Below are 17488 nucleotides of genomic sequence, written 5' to 3'. Positions count from 1 at the left end.
ATTGTAAAGCGACTATACCCCAATAAAAAAAAATAAAAGGAGCGACTTACCCAACATCCTTGAATTTTCCTTCTGAGCCCCCTTCTCTAATCCTGTCCTCTTAAAACTGGGATTGGGATTGTATGAGACGTTCTTTCATTGATCACCAGTTCCTTGACCTTGACCCTGACCCTGACCCTATCTTCTATAATCACCACCCGCGTTCTTTCTCCTTAGTCTGCTCAACTTTCTGGCTTCCCGTTGGTTGAAGCCATAGCTGCTCCAACTCTGCCTCTGTGACAATCCATCTGCTTGTTCTATTGCTGGACAATTCAGTTGTTTCTGATAGATCCAACACCTAGTTATACTGCAGAGCTGCTGGCCTCTGTGAATGGCACCACCATCCATCCAGTTCCACACACCAAAGACTTGGGCGTCATCCTCGTACCGTTCTTCCCCCCACTCCCCAAATCCAAGCCATCCCCGAGTCTTGGCATATCTCTCTAATCCATCCACCTCTCTTGAACTCTGCTTCCAACACCCTGGTTTAAGTGACACTATTTCTCAGCTTTATGGCTGCCTCCTTCCAGGAATCCCCACATCCACACTGCCCTCCTCACCAAGCCATCCTGCGCCCCGTGGGCTTTGAAAATGTAAATCAAACCATGTCAACTCTTAAAACCCCTTCAGAGGTCTCCATTACGCTGAGCACAAAGACGGTCTTTCCTGGATCCATAGACCCCTGGCCGCTCTGGCCGCTGCCCTTGCCTCTGGCTGCATCTCGCACCATCTTCCCCTCCCTTTCTGCATTCCCTCCACAGACCTCAATCTGCTCCCACTGACCTGAGTACACTGCTCTGCCCCATGCCCGCCTTTACTCCTTTATCTCCCTGACTCCTATTCATCCTTCAGATCTTAAACATCACGTCCTCTAGACCAAGTCGGTTCGCCCAGGTAAGTGTAGAAAACTGAACCTTCCTTCAAAGCTCCCATCACTGTTTGTAATACGTCATGTGCTCTACTAGCTTCATAAACCCAGGAATTACCTTTGGTTTTGCTCTCACCCCCACATCCTGGTACATGGCAGGTGCTTAATACTCTTGAATAAATGATAGGCTTTTTCTACTAAAAATATGCTACAGACAAATTTCTGGGTCAACATGGCCAACTTACCAAATGCTTCTATTTCCTCTCCTTCTGGAATCCCTCCAATAAAGGAATTTTTCAAAGGTGTAGACCCACAAGAACGAAGAGCACTAAAGAAGAGACAATAAGGAAAGAAAGATTCAGCAGATTTTTTTGGAACATACAAAGCAGGTGGAGAAACAGTTGCGGATGCAGCAAAGAGCAGCAGCTACATCTCAGGTGCCACTAGCAAGTTAGCCAGGTGACACACACAGAACTGGGAGACAGAAATAGTGTGGAAAGTGGGGGCAAGGCAAGTCAGGGGCTGAAAACAGAGGATTGGTTGAAAATGTGTAGACAGAAGGGTTAAACCCTCACTCCTTTCCCACCCTATGTAGCCAAGCAACTATTCCTCCCATCTCCACTCTGATATCACCAGCAGGCGAGCAGAGGCTTATCCTCCAGATAAAATGAACCTGAGAGCCTCCACAGGTGAGACATGAGACATGGAGGTGAAGAAGCACAGGACTAAAAATGGGCAATTCAGTGAAAGGCTAATAATCACAGTTAAGCTGGAGAAAAGCCCTTAGGCACAGGGACGCAGCTTCCGGCAGCCACAAGTTGGCCAGAGCACACTGAATGGTCTCCAGACAGGGGCGGGGCACAGAGTCCATTACAACGAACACGTGTGATGTGACAGCTGCAATTTGATCCTGGATCAGCAAAAGAAGAAAGGCAGCTATAAAGGATGACAAGAGACCACTGGAGAATTCAAATACAGACTCTATACTGGATTTTATTTTATGATAATCATATTATGCAAATATAGGTGAATGTCTTTGTTCTGAGAAGAGCTACGCTGAAGTATTTAGGATGGAGGCATCACAATACCTGTACCTTCCAAATATTTAACAAAGGAAATTATACTCATATAGATATATATGTGAATATATGCATAGAGATAGAAATATAAGTGGATGGATGGATGATAGACCAACTGACCAGGAGAGAAAAAGACAAAATCAGAGGAAGCTGATGTGGCAAAATGTTAACAATAATGAGGCTAGGTGTGGAGTATTCAGGTGTTTGTTGTTCTGTTCTTTAGGTTTTTTGGGGTTTTTTTGGTTTTTTTTCCGCCACACGGGCCTCTCACTGTTGTGGCCTCTCCCGTTGTGGAGCACAGGCTCCGGACGCGCAGGCTCAGTGGCCATGGCTCACGGGCCCAGCTGCTCCGTGGCATGTGGGATCTTCCCGAACCAGGGCATGAACCCGTGTCCCCTGCATCGGCAGGTGGACTCTCAACCACTGTGCCACCAAGGAAGCCCCTGTTCTTTCGGTTTTTTTTAATAGTAGGCTTGAAATTTTTCAAAATAAAACAGAAAAAAAAAAGAATCCAAGTAGCATAACCATTTCTCAGCAGCAGCACTGAAAGCTAAAACCAAAAACAAGGGTGCCTTATACTGAATGATTTTTCAATTCGGGTTTCTATTCCCAGCCAAACTATCTTCCCAAATAGTAAGGGTAAAACAAATATATTTTTAACACATGCAAGAACTCAACATTTTTATATCCCATGTAAATTTTCTCAGGAAACTATTGAAATATGTGCTTCGAACAACACAGATGGGATGCGGGAAATAACAGGAGAAAGAAGGGAAGACACAGGATGCAGTGGTGCAAAGAAACATCCACTCCAGACTGGAGCAGGAGGATATAGGGCTTCTGCAAAAAGAGGAAAAACAAAACAAAACAAAAAAGAACTCTTATGCCTGCCCCAGTGGAGCTTGTTATCAGTAAACATGTAGCAGGGCATTAAGGAAAATGTAGTGATGACAGTATATAGAAAAGTGAGCAACTGTAAAGTTGATGTCACTGTTAACTCCAGAAAAAAAAAAAAGTATTCCGGAAAATAGACAAGGGACTAGAGCACGTCTGGCTCAGCAGCTGACAACATTTGTAAAGTTACAATAGACAAAACATTGGTTTTTTATTTAACCAAAACTATGCGAGGGTGGGGGTGGGGAGTGTGTAGAAAAGTAGGAAGTTGTTGTAATTAAGTCCTCACATGTCTGATTTAACATGTCTGGAAATTAAAAGATAATGTTAAAAAATGATTAATCAAGAAATAGCCATCCAAAACAACTGAAAGCAGAGGCTCGGACGGATATTTGGATATCTATGTTCATAGCAGCATTTGCAGCAGCCAAAAGGTGGAAACAACCTAAATTCACAGGCAGATGAATGCATAAACAACATGTGGCATATACATACAATGGAATATTACTCAACCTTAAGAAGGAAGGAAGTTCTGACACCTGCTGTGCTGCAACATGGATGAGTTTTGAAGACTTTATGCTCGGTGAGATAAGCCAGTCACAAAAGGACAAATATTGTGATTCCACTTCTATGAGATACCTAGAATAGGCAAATTCATAGAGACAGAAAATAGAGGTTATGAGGGGCTGAGGGGATGGGGGAGTGGAGAGCTAGTGTTTAATGGGCACAGAGTTTCTGTTTGGGAAGGTAAAAAAGCTGTGGAGCTGGATGGTGGTGATGGTCCCACAACATTGTGGATGTGCTTAATGCCACCGAACTGCACACTTAAAAATCGATTAAATGGATTAAAAGAAATACTTGTACAAGAATAATATTTGGAGTTACAGTGGTAACCAACAGAAGCAACAGTTGGGAGTTGTGAGCACTCACCACCTGGAAGCAACATGGGGAGACGGGAGGAATGTGGCCAGAGACGGCTCCTTTTTATTACAGCCCTTTTTGCGCTGTTTGACTTTAAAAAGTACAGTGTGCACATTCCTACAGGCCTGCTTTAAATACTTTATGTATATGCTCATTTAATTCTCATATCACTATGAGGTAGGTGTCTGTTCCACATTTTGGAGAAAGAAAACAGATCGAGGGAGGTGGAGAGGGCACCAGCCCAGGCAGGCTGACTCCAGAATCCCTGCTCTTAATCATTCTACCTTGCTGCCTTTAATGCATGTGTATTACTGTGATACAAGAAAAAAATTAATGGTTTTTTTTTTTTTTTTTTTTTTTTTTTTTGCGGTACGCGGGCCTCTCACTGTTGTGGCCTCTCCCATTGCGGAGCACAGGCTCCGGACGCACAGGCTCAGTGGCCATGGCTCACAGGCCCAGCCGCTCCGTGGCATGTGGGATCTTCCTGGACCGGGGCACGAACCCGTGTCCCCTGCATCGGCAGGCGGACTCTCAACCACTGCGCCACCAGGGAAGCCCAAAAATTAATTTTAAAAATATGCTTGTATACATATTTTATGTGCTAGTGTGAGAAAATCAGATTCCTGATTTTCCCCAATTCTATAAAATTCTATAAAATAAAATTCTATAAAATAAAATAGAAAATTTCCCCAATTTCTATAAAAGATGAAACATGGCATTCAGTTCATCATGTGGGCATAAAAGCTATTGGAATAACACTGATACTGACATTATGCTCATTTTATTATGGAACTGAAGCACAGAAGCAAATGACTTGTCTTTGTATTATAATTTTTTTAACATCTTTATTGGAGTCTAATTGCTTTACAATGGTGTGTTAGTTTCTGTTTTTAAAAAAAGTGAATCAGCTATATGTATACATATATCCCCATATCTCCTCACTCTTGCATCTCCCTCCCACCCTTCCTATCCCATCCCTCTAGGTGGTCACAAAGCACTGAGCTGATCTCCCTGCACTATGCGGCTGCTTTCCATTAGCTATCTATTTTACATTTGGTAGTGTATATATGTCCATGCCACTTTCTCACTTCGTCCCAGCTTACCCTTCCCCATCCCCGTGTCCTCAAGTCCATTCTCTATGTCTGCATCTTTATTCCTGTCCTGACACTAGGTTCTTCAGAACCATTATTTTTTTAGATTCCATATATATGTTAGCATACGGTATTTGTTTTTCTGTTTCTGACTTACTTCACTCTGTATGACAGACTCTAGCTCCATCCACCTCACTACAAATAACTCAATTTCATTTCTTTTTATGGCTCAGTAATATTCCACTGTATATATATGCCACATCTTCTTTATCCATTCATCTGTCGATAAACACTTAGGGTGCTTCCATGTCCTGGCTACTGTAAATACAGCTGCAATGAACATTGTGGTACACGACTCTTTTTGAATTATGGTTTTCTCAGGGTATATGCTCAGTAGTGGGATTGATGGGTCATATGGTAGTTCTGTTTTTAGTTTTGTAAGGAACCTCCATACTGTTCTCCATGGTGGTGGTATCAATATACATTCCCACCAACAGTGCAAGAGGGTTCCTTTTTCTCCACACCCTCTCCAGCATTTATTGTTTGTAGATTTTTTGATGATGGCCATTCTGACTGGTGTGAGGTGATACCTCATTGTAGTTTTGATTTGCATTTCTCTAATGATTAGTGATATTGAGCATCCTTTCATGCGTATGTTGGCAATCTGTATCTCTTCTTTGGAGAAATGTCTGTTTAGGTCTTCTGACCATTTTTGGATTGGGTTGTTTGTTTTTTGGATATTGAGCTGCATGAGCTGCTTGTAAATTTTGTAGATTAATCCTTTGTCAGTTGCTTCATTTGCAAATATTTTCTCCCATTCTGAGGGTTCTCTTTTCATCTTGTTTATGGTTTCCTTTGCTGTGCAAAAGCTTTGAAGTTTCATTAGGTCCCATTTGTTTATTCTTGTTTTTATTTCCATTTCTCTAGGAGGTGGGTCAAAAAGGATCTTGCTGTGATTTATGTCATAGAGTGTTCTGAGTATGTTTTCCTCTACGAGTTTTATAGTGTCTGGCCTTACATTTAGGTCTTTAATCCATTTTGAGTTTATTTCTCTGTATGGTGCTAGGGAGTCTTCTAATTTCATTCTTTTATATGTAGCTGTCCAGTTTTCCCAGCACCACTTATTGAAGAGGTTGTCTTTTCTCCATTGTATATTCTTGCCTCTTTTATCAAAGATAAGGTGACCATATGTGCATGGGTTTATCTCTGGGCTTTCTATCCTGTTCCACTGATCGAAATTTCTGTTTTTGTGCCAGTACCATACTGTCTTGATTACTGTAGCTTTGTGGTATAGTCTGAAGTCGGGGAGCCTGATTCCTCCAGCTCCGTTTTTCTTTCTCAAGATTGCTTTGGCTATTCGGGGTCTTTTGTGTTTCCATATGAATTGTAAAATTTTTTGTTCTAATTCTGTGACGACTGCCATTGGTAGTTTGATAGGGATCGCATTGAATATGCAGATTGCTTTGGGTAGTATAGTCACTTTCACAATGTTCATTCTTCCAATCCAAGAACGTGGTATATCTCTCCATCTGTTTGTATCACCTTTAATTTCTTTCATCAGTGTTTTATAGTTTTCTAGGTCTTTTGTCCCCTTAGGTAGGTTTATTCCTAGGTGTTTTATTCTTTTTGTTGCCGTGGTAAATAGGAGTGTTTCCCTAATTTCTCTTGTATTATAATTTTTAACAGGTCTCCCTGGTTTTTGCAACCCCTCCAATTTTCCCTCTCAGCTCACCTGTCACAGTGATCATCACCATAATGGTACCTGTGGAATAAAACACAAGAAAAATGAGCACTGAGACAGTAAATCAAGCTTCCTTTAGACATAGAGGAAAACAATTTTTCAGTTAGAAAACATGTTGAAATATTATTTTTTACAGTGAAAATAGTTACATCACAATTTTAAATTACATTTCCATTTGAAATGGAGTCGATTTGCACCACCTACTGGAATATACAGATCTATATATTCAGAGGTTTCAAAATTATAAAACCACTTTTAAACTTTAGAGTTACATGTCTAGTTATCTTCAAGAGACCAGCCCCTTGGACATGCTGGAAATACCAAATGCTAATTTACTTCAGGGACCATTTTCTAAAACAAACTTTCTTTAAAAGCCAAATTTAATCATCTAGCTAAATTAACAAATTGTACAGCTGCTTATAAAAATGAAATGATTAAGCCAAATACATCAACCAAAGAGATAAAAATGTAAATTAGAAGCAAAACTGAAATCAATACACATTATCAGTTGCTAACTCACTATTAAAAAAGAGGATTCAAACAGACAAATGGAAAATGGCAGGAAACATAAGCAAACAGGATAATAAAAAAGAACATAACTCAACATTAATTTAAAAAGAACTCACCCAATGAAAATTTGATAGTGTTTATATCCAAAGTAATAATCATTGTCATGGCTTAAATACAGCCAAACATCAACACACAAAGTATTTGTATTTAGGTTTTTTGACATTTTAAAGGAAACATCCACAGAAAATTTCATGTTTCATTACAAACTACTCCAAGCAATAAATTTCTCAGAGAGAATTTCAAGATGGCAGAGGAGATGTGGAGATCACCTTCCTCCCCACAAATACATCAGAAATACATCTACATGTGGAACAACTTCTAAAGAACACCTACTGAACGCTGGCAGAAGATCTCAGACTTCCCAAAAGGCAAGAAACTCCCCACGTACCTGGGTAGGGCAAAAGAAAAAAGAAAAAGAGACAAAAGAATAGGGACGGGACCTGCACCTCTGGGAAGGAGCTGTGAAGGAGGAAAAGTTTCCACAGGCTAGGAATCCCCTTCACTGGCAGAGATGGGTGGTGGTGGGGGGGAAGATTCGGAGCCACAGAGGAGAGCGCAGCAACAGGGGTACAGAGGGCAAAGCGGAGAGATTCCCGCACAGAGGATCAGTGCCAACCAGCACTCACCAGCCCAAGAGGCTTGTCTGCTCACCCACCGGGGTGGGCGGGGCTGGGAGCTGAGGCTCAGGCTTCGGAGGTCTGATCCCAGGGAGAGGACTGGGGTTGGCAGCGTGAACACAGCCTGAAGGAGGCTACTGTGCCACAGCTGGCTGGGAGGGAGTCCAGGAAAATGTCTGGACCTGCCTAAGAGGCAAGAGACCATTGTTTCAGGGTGCACGAGGAGAGGGTATCAGAGCACCGCCTAAACAGGCTCCAGAGAGGGGTGCAAGCCGCGGCTATCAGCGAGGACCCCACAGGTGGACACGAGATGCTAAGGCTGCTGCTGCTGCAGCCACCAAGAAGCCTGTGTGCGAGCACAGGCCACTATCCACACCTCCCCTCCTGGGAGCCTGTTCAGCCCGCCACTGCCAGGGTCCCATGATCCAGGGACAATTTCCCCAGTAGAACACACAGCACGTTTCAGGTTGGTGCAACGTCACGCCAGTCTCTGCCGTCGCAGGCTCTCCCCGCACTCCATACCCCTCCCTCCCCCCGGCCTGAGTAAGCCAGAGCCCCCGAATCAGGTGCTCCTCTAACCCCATCCTGTCTGAGCGAAGAACAGATGCCCTCAGGCGACCTACACACAGAGGCGGGTACAAATCCAAAGCTGAACCCCGGGAGCTGGGCGAAAAAAGAAAAGAAAGGGAAATCTCTCCCAGCAGCCTCAGGAGCAGTGGATTAAACCTCCACAATCAACTTGATGTACCCTGTATCTGTGGAATACCTGAATAGACAATGAATCATCCCAAACTTGAGGTGGTGGACTTTGGGAGCAACTGTAGACTTGGGGTTTGCTTTCTGCATCTAATTTGTTTCTGGTTTTATGTCTATCTTAGTTTAGTATTTAGAGTTTATTATCATTGGTAGATTTGTTTATTGATTTGGTTGCTCTCTTCTTTATATATATATATATGTGTATATATATATATATATATATATATATATATTTCCTTTTTCTCTTTTTGTGAGTGTGTATGTGTATGCTTCTTTGTGTTATTTTGTCTGTATAGCTTTGTTTTTACCATTTGTCCTAGGGATTTGTCTGTCCGTTTTTTGGTTTGTTTTTGGTTTTTTTAGTATAGTTTTTAGCTCTCGTTATAATTAGTGGATCTGTTTTTTGGTTTGGTTGCTCTCTTCTTTCTTTCTTTTTAAAATTACTTTTAATTTTTTTATTTTTAATAATTAAAAAATTTTTTATTTTAGTAACTTTATCTTATTCTTTCTTTCTCTTTCTCTCTTCCTTCCTTCCTCTTTCTTTCTTTCTCTCCCTCTCTCTCTCTTTCTTTCTTTCTTTCTTTTTTCTTATCTCCATTTTCTTCTGAGCCATGTGGCTGACAGGCTCTTGCTGCTCCAGCTGGGAGTCAGGCCTGTGTCTCTGAGGTGGGAGAGCTGAGTTCAGGACACTGGACCACCAGAGACCTCCTGGCTCCACGTAATATCAAACAGCAAAAGCTCTGCCAGAGATCTCCATCTCAACGCTAAGACCCAGCTCCACTCAACGACCAGCAATCTATAGTGCTGGACACCCTATGCCAAACAACTAGAAAGACAGGAATACAACCCCACCCATTAGCAGAGAGGCTGCCTAAAATCATAAGGTCACAGACACCCCAAAACACACCACCGGATGCAGTCCTTCCCACCAGAAAGACAAGATCCAGCCTCATCCACCAGAACACAGGCACCAGTCCCCTCCACCAGGAAGCCTACACAACCCACTGAACCAACCTTAGCCACGTGGGGCAGACACCAAAAACAACAGGAACTACAAACCTGCAGCCTGGGAAAGGGAGACCCCCAACACAGTAAGTTAAGCACAATGAGAAAAAGAGAAACACACAGCAGATGAAGGAGAAAGATAAAAACTCACCAGACCAAACAAATGAAGAGGAAATAAGCAGTCTACCTGAAAAAGAATTCACAGTAATGATAGTAAACATGATCCAAAATCTTGGAAATAGAATGGAGAAAATAAAAGAAACGTTTAACAAGTACCTAGAAGAACTAAAGAGCAAACAAACAATGATGAACAACACAATAAATGAAAATAAAAATTCTCTAGAAGTAATCAACAGCAGAATAACTGAGGCAGAAGAACAGATAAGTGACCTGGAAGATAAAATACGGGAAATAACTACCACAGAGCAGAATAAAGAGAAAAGAATGAAAAGAATCGAGGACAGTCTCAGAGACCTCTGGGACAACATTAAATGCACTAACATTTGAATTATAGGGGTCCCAAAAGAAGAAGAGAAAAAGAAAGTGTCTGAGAAAATATTTCAAGAGATTATAGTTGAAAACTTCCCTAATATGGGAAAGGAAATAGTCAGTCAAGTCCAGGAAGCGTAGACAGTCCCATACAGGATAAATACAAGGAGAAACATGCCAAGATACATATTAATCAAACTGTCAAAAATTAAATACAAAGAAAAAATATTAAAAGCAGCAAGGGAAAAACAACAAATAACATACAAGGGAATCTCCATAAGGTTAACAGCTGATCTTTCAGCAGAAACTCTGCAAGCCAGAAGGGAGTGGCAGGACATATTTAAAGTGATGAAACGGAAAAACCTACAACCAAGACTACTCTACTCAGCAAGGATCTCATTCAGATTCGACAGAGAAATTAAAACCTTTACAGACATGCAAAAGTTAAGAGAATTCAGCACCACCAAACCAGCTTTACAACAAATGCTAAAGGAACTTCTCTAGACAGGAAACACAAGAGAAGGAAAAGACCTACAATAACAAACCCAAAACAATTAAGAAAATGGGAATAGGAACATACATATTGATAACTACCTTAAATGTAAATGGGTTAAATGCTCCAACCAAAAGACATAGACTGGCTGAATGGATACAAAAACAAGACCCGTATGTATGCTGTCTACAAGAGACCCACTTCACACCTAGGGATACATACAGACTGAAAGTGAGGGGATGGAAAAAGATATTCCATGCAAATGGAAATCAAAGAAAGCTGGAGTAGCAATTCTCATATCAGACAAAATAGACTTTAAAATAAAAACTCTTACAAGAGACAAAGAAGTACATGACCTAATGATCAAGGGATCAATCCAAGGAGAAAATATAACAATTGTAAATAATTATGTACCCAACATAGGAGCACCTCAATACGTAAAGCAAATGCTAACGGCCATAAAAGGGGAAATCGACAATAACACAATCATAGTAGGGGACTTTAACACCCCACTTTCACCAAGGGAAAGATCATCCAAGATGAAAATAAATAAGGAAATACAAGCTTTAAATGATACATTAAATAAGATGGACTTAATTGATATTTATAGGACGTTTCATCCAAAAACAACAGAATATACTCAAGGAACATTCTCCAGGATAGATCATATCTTGGGTCACAAATCTAGCCTTTGTAAATTTAAGAAAATTGAAATTGTATCAAGTATCTTTTCTGACCACAATGCTATGACACTAGATATCAATTACAGGAAAAAATCTATATAAAATACAAACACATGCAGGCTAAACAATACACTACTAAATAACCAAGAGATCACTGAAGAAATCAAAGAGGAAATCAAAAAACACCAAGAAACAAATGACAATGAAAACATGATGATGCAAAACCTATGGGATGCAGCAAAAGCATTTGTAAGAGGGAAGTTTATAGCAATATAATCCTACCTCAAGAAATAAGAAACATCTCAAATAAACAACCTAACCTTACACCTAAAGCAATTAAGAGAAAGAAAAGCAAAAAAAAATCCCAAAGTTAGCAGAAGGAAAGAAATCATAAAGATCAGATCAGAAATAAATGAAAAAGAAATGAGGGAAACAAAAGCAAAGATCAATAAAACTAAAAGCGGTTTTTTGAGAAGATAAACAAAATTGATAAACTGTTCACCAGATTCATCAAGAAAAAAAGGGAGAAGACTCAAATCAATAGAATTAGAAATGAAAAAGGAGAAGTAACAACTGACACTGCAGAAATACAAAGGACCATGAGAGATTGCTACAAGCAACTATATGCCAATAAAATGGACAACCTGGAAGAAATGGACAAATTCTTAGAAAAGCACAACCTCCTGAGACTGAACCAGGAAGAACTAGAAAATACAAGCAGACCAATCACAAGTAATGAAATTGAGACTGTGATTAAAAATCTTCCAACAAACAAAAGCCCAGGACCAGATGGCTTCACAAGCGAATTCTATCAAGCATTTAGAGAAGAGCTAACACCTATCCTTCTCAAACTCTTCCAAAATATAGCAGAGGGAGGAACACTCCCAAACTCATTCTACGAGGCCACCATCGCCCTGATACCAAAACTAGACAAAGATGTCACAAAGAAATAAAACTACAGGCCAATATCACTGATGAACATAGATGCAAAAATCCTCAACAAAATACTAGCAAACAGATTCCAACAGCACATTAAAAGGATCATCCACCATGATCAAGTGGGGTTTATCCCAGGAATGCAAAGATTCTTCAATATAGGCAAGTCAATCAATGTGATACACCATATTAACAAACTAAAGGATAAAAACCATATGATCATTTCAATAGATGCAGAAAAAGCTTTCGACATAATTCAACACCAATTTATGATAAAAATTCTCCAGAAAGTAGGCATAGAGGGAACTTACCTCAACATAAAAAAGGCTATATATGACAAACCCACAGCCAACATTGTTCTCAATGGTAAAAAACTGAAACCATTTCTCCTAAGATGAGGAAGAAGACAAGGTTGTCCACTTTCACCACTATTATTCAACATAGTTTTGGAAATTTTAGCCATAGCAATCAGAGAAGAAAAAGAAATAAAAGGAATCCAAATTGGAAAAGAAGATGTAAAGCTGTTACTGTTTACAGATGACATGATACTATACATAGAGAATCCTAAAGATGCCACCAGAAAACTACTAGAGCTAATCAATGAATTTGGTAAAGTAGCAAGATACAAAATTAATGCACAGAAATCTCTTGCATTCTTATACACTACTGATGAAAAATCTGAAAGAGAAATTAAGGAAACACTCCCATTTACCATTGCAACAAAAAGAATAAAATACCTAGGAATAAACCTACCTAAGGAGACAAAAGACCCGTATGCAGAAAACTATAACACACTGATGAAAGAAATTAAAGATGATACAAACAGATGGAGAGATATACCATGTTCTTGGAATGGAAGAATCAACATTGTGAAAATGACTATACTACCCAAGGCAATCTACAGATTCAATGCAATCCCTATCAAATTACCAATGGCATTTTTCACAGAACTAGAACAAAAAATTTCACAATTTGTATGGAGACACAAAAGACCCCAAATAGCCAAAGCAATCTTGAGAAAGAAAAACAGAGCTGGAGAAATCAGACTCCCTGACTTCATACTATACCACAAAGCTACAGTAATCCAGCCAGTATGGCACTGGCACGAAAACAGAAACATCGATCAATGGAACAGGATAGAAAGCCCAGAGATGAACCCATGAAAATATGGTCACCTTATTTTTGATAAAGGAGGCAAGAATATACAATGGAGAAAAGACAGCCTCTTCAATAAGTGGTGCTGGGAAAACTGGACAGCTACATGTAAAAGAATGAAATTAGAAGACTCCCTAGCACCATACACAGAAATAAACTTAAAATGGATTAAAGACCTAAATGTAAGGCCAGACACTATAAAACTCATAGAGGAAAACATAGGCAGAACACTCTATGACATAAATCACAGCAAGATCCTTTTGGACCCACCTCCTAGAGAAATGGAAATAAAAACAAGAATAAACAAATGGGACCTAATGAAACTTCAAAGCTATTGCTCAGCAAAGGAAACCATAAACAAGATGAAAAGAGAACCCTCAGAATGGGAGAAAATATTTGCAAATGAAGCAACTGACAAAGGATTAATCTACAAAATTTACAAGCAGCTCATGCAGCTCAATATCAAACAAACAAACAACCCAATCCAAAAATGGTCAGAAGACCTAAACAGACATTTCTCCAAAGAAGAGATACAGATTACCAACACACACATGAAAGGATGCTCAACATCACTAATCATTAGAGAAATGCAAATCAAAACTACAATGAGGTATCACCTCACACCAGTCAGAAGGGCCATCATCAAAAAATCTACAAACAATAAATGCTGGAGAGGGTGTGGAGAAAAAGGAACCCTCTTGCACTGTTGGTGGGAATGTATATTGATACAGCCACTATGGAGAACAGTATGAAGCTTCCTTAAAAAACTACAAATAGAACTACCATATCACCCATCAATCCCACTACTAGGCATATACCCTGAGAAAACCATAATTCAAAAAGAGACATGTACCAAAATGTTCATTGCAGCTCTATTCACATAGCCCGGAGATGGAAACAACCTAAGTGTCAACTGACAGATGAATGGATAAAGAAGATGTGGCACAGATATACAATGGAATATTACTGAGCCATAAAAAGAAATGAAATTGAGTTATTTGTAGTGAGGTAGATGGAGCTAGAGTCTGTCATACAGAGTGAAGTAAGTCAGAAAGAGAAAAACAAATACCGTATGCTAACACATATATATGGAATCTAAAAAAAAAAAAAAGTGGTTCTGAAGAACCTAGTGTCAGGACAGGAATAAAGACACAGATGCAGAGAATGGATTTGAGGACACCGGGATGGGGAAGGGTAAGCTGGGATGAGTTGAGAAAGTGGCATGGACTTAGATACACTACCAAATGTAAAATAGATAGCTAGTGGGAAGCAGCTGTATAGCACAGGGAGATCAGCTCAGTGCTTTGTGACCACCTAGAAGGGAGGGATAGGGAGGGTGGGAGGGAGACCCAAGAGGGAGGAGATATGGGGATTATGTATACATATAGCTGATTCACTTTGTTATACAGCATAAACTGCCACAACACTGTAAAGCAATTATACTCCAATAAAGATGTTAAAAAAAATAAATTTCTGGGTATATAGTAGCCACATTTATTATTGTATGATTGACAGAGATTCAGGAAAAAATTACATCTACAATATCTACCATTCTAGATGAAATTGCTTTAGAATAGAAGCCTAAATATATTACATTTTAATTTCTTGAAACCTATTACAGCATTCCACTTATTTTATGTGTATTTTGTCTGAAAATTGATTTTATTTTTATATGTCAACTAAATTAGATGTCAACTAAATTAACTGAAGCATGAAATATGCCAGCAAGATATATTTACAAATACACATGGCAAAATGCTATGCAAGTAACAGGAATCTGATTTAAACTCACAAGCACAAAAAGTCCCCTTGCAACAGTGACCAACTCATCCCTAATCCTCTTCATTGTTGTAGGTGATTTGTGCATGACAAGCCTGTTTACAGTGACCAATGTCATGAGCAAGGTTGCCAGAAGGTTTTTGTCATTTTAGTTCACAGCTGGTGTGATTCCTCTTAAGGTTCTCATCTGCATCAGAAAGCTTGGGTTGTTTAATTTCTACCAGGTGAGTGGACAGTCTCTCCCCAGACATCACATCCGTGGACCCTAATTCTAACCCTAAGGTTAAGGTTGGCTCACCACCTCTGTGGAGATGACTCCCACACCTAAGTCTGCTGCAGCCCTGACCTCTTTTTACTGCTCAAGTGGTATATCCTCCTGCCTGCTGAGGACCGTCCTAGGTGCCCCAAAGGTACCTCAAACCTATATGTCCCAGAGCCAACTCATGACCTACCCCTCCAACTTTACCTTCTTTCAGTGTTCCCAGATCGTCCACCCTATTTATCTGACCAATTTCCCCTGATATGTATTTCCCACTTGCCCCTAATCCAATCCCCCCAAAGTCCTGGCCATTTTACTTTCTAAATCTCCCTGGAGCCTGTCTGCCATTCTCCATCTCCATCACTATCCCACTGGTCCAAAGAACCATTATGTCTAGCCAGGACCAATTCAAGATGGTGTAGCCTTGTTTACCCTGATCCTGTGACCCTTTGCTCAAAGCCTTTCACTGAGGATCCTGAGAAATTCCTTAACAAGGTCACGGAGACCTCCCCTGGTCAGTGCACACCTGCCTCTCCAGCCCCGCCTCCCATCTCAAGCTCCTGTGGCTCCCATCCCAGCCTTACCACCGTGTTCCCCTGCCTCACAATGGCTGTGCCTCTCTCTGCTGATACCAGGACTTCACCTATGCTTTTCCCTCTGCCTGGAATTCTCTTCTCTGCCCTTTTTGCCTAGTTACCTCCTCCCTGACTTTACTGACTGGGTCAAGTCATAGTTGCAAGTTCACAATTCTGAGGGGGAACTTACTTGACAGCTTCTGCATATGCCCCCGCTAAACTGTTTCCCCTCACCTTTGTGTTCCCAGCACCCAGCATACCACCTGTACATGGAAACATTGGATAATTCACTCAAATCAGAGTCAGAGGGGTGCCTGCTCTGGCTTTCCTCTGGCCACCCCTGCCCTAAGCCCCCTGCAACACACAGGGAGACAGGCCCACCTGGAGCTCCTGAGAGCCTTCCCTAATGGCTCCAAGCCTGCTTCAGGGCCCACACAGTGTGCTTCCCAGGCCTGACCCCCAGAGGACCTGGTGTTTGTACCCTATGCCCAAGGGGTGGCCAGGGGGCACCTGTTAGAAGGGTCAGAGGATAGAACGTTTTAATAGTCTCCAAGGGGTGGCTGCGATGAAGGTGTACCAGCCAAGGAAGGAGGATAGGATATATTTTATTTAATAATTTGTTGGCTTAATATATAACTTAGATATTTAGCCATATGCTCTGCAGACTCCATTTACAGTCTTCCCCAGGCCCTGCAAAAAAAAAAAAGCAAACAAAACAAAAATAAAAAACAAGCACAGGCTTGGTTTCATGCATATCTGAGAATAAACTTTCCCTCTCATTCAATATAGAGATGATCCCCTGTATCCCATCTGCAATCTGAGCTCAAAGGAGGATTGACTCTTAAAGTCAGCAGAGATAGAAATATTAACGCCAAAACTCGATAAGCACAATGAATGGGGCAGGGAGGGGGGCGGGGTGAATTACTGAAGTCATTCAGTATCAAAAACATGTTCCCAAATCGTCATAGACACAAAAACATTAAAAATTATGTTCTTTGGATAGTGGGACGATGCATTTTCTTGCCTTTTTGCGTTTTGCTACGTTTGAATTTTCCAACATAAACGGGCCCACATTTGTAATGAAAACCTTATTCTTTTGAAAAATCAAGTTACTGTTCTGTTTCATTTACAAAACACGAACGTTTTGCCAAAGCTCACCATCTTCTTTGCCCTCCCTTACATGGAAGCAATGCTAGGAATTTTCTGTCCATGTATTTTTTCACTGGCAGAGACAAAAAAACCATATTTTCTCAGAACTCAGCAGCAAAAGACTACAGTTATACTTACATTTTATGTAGTGGGGAATCACAATAAGCCTCATTTATAGGTTTAAAAAATGCATCGCCTGGCTAGTGGAAGCTGGGTCCACTTTATTTCAGGCAGCTACCTGAGTTTTCTTATACCACCCCTGCTGCCTAACTTCCGTTAAGCCCACCTTGATTTCTTCCGGTTTCCTAAGTGTGGTCTGCAGTATGTTTTTCATAGCCATGCCCTAAAAATCCAGTTTTGGTTTTCCTTACTTAGAAATAAATATTATC

The sequence above is a fragment of the Mesoplodon densirostris genome, chromosome 1, assembly GCF_025265405.1.
Source record: "Mesoplodon densirostris isolate mMesDen1 chromosome 1, mMesDen1 primary haplotype, whole genome shotgun sequence".
Lineage (NCBI taxonomy): Eukaryota > Metazoa > Chordata > Mammalia > Artiodactyla > Ziphiidae > Mesoplodon > Mesoplodon densirostris.
Note: the sequence above shows the minus strand (reverse complement) of the source record.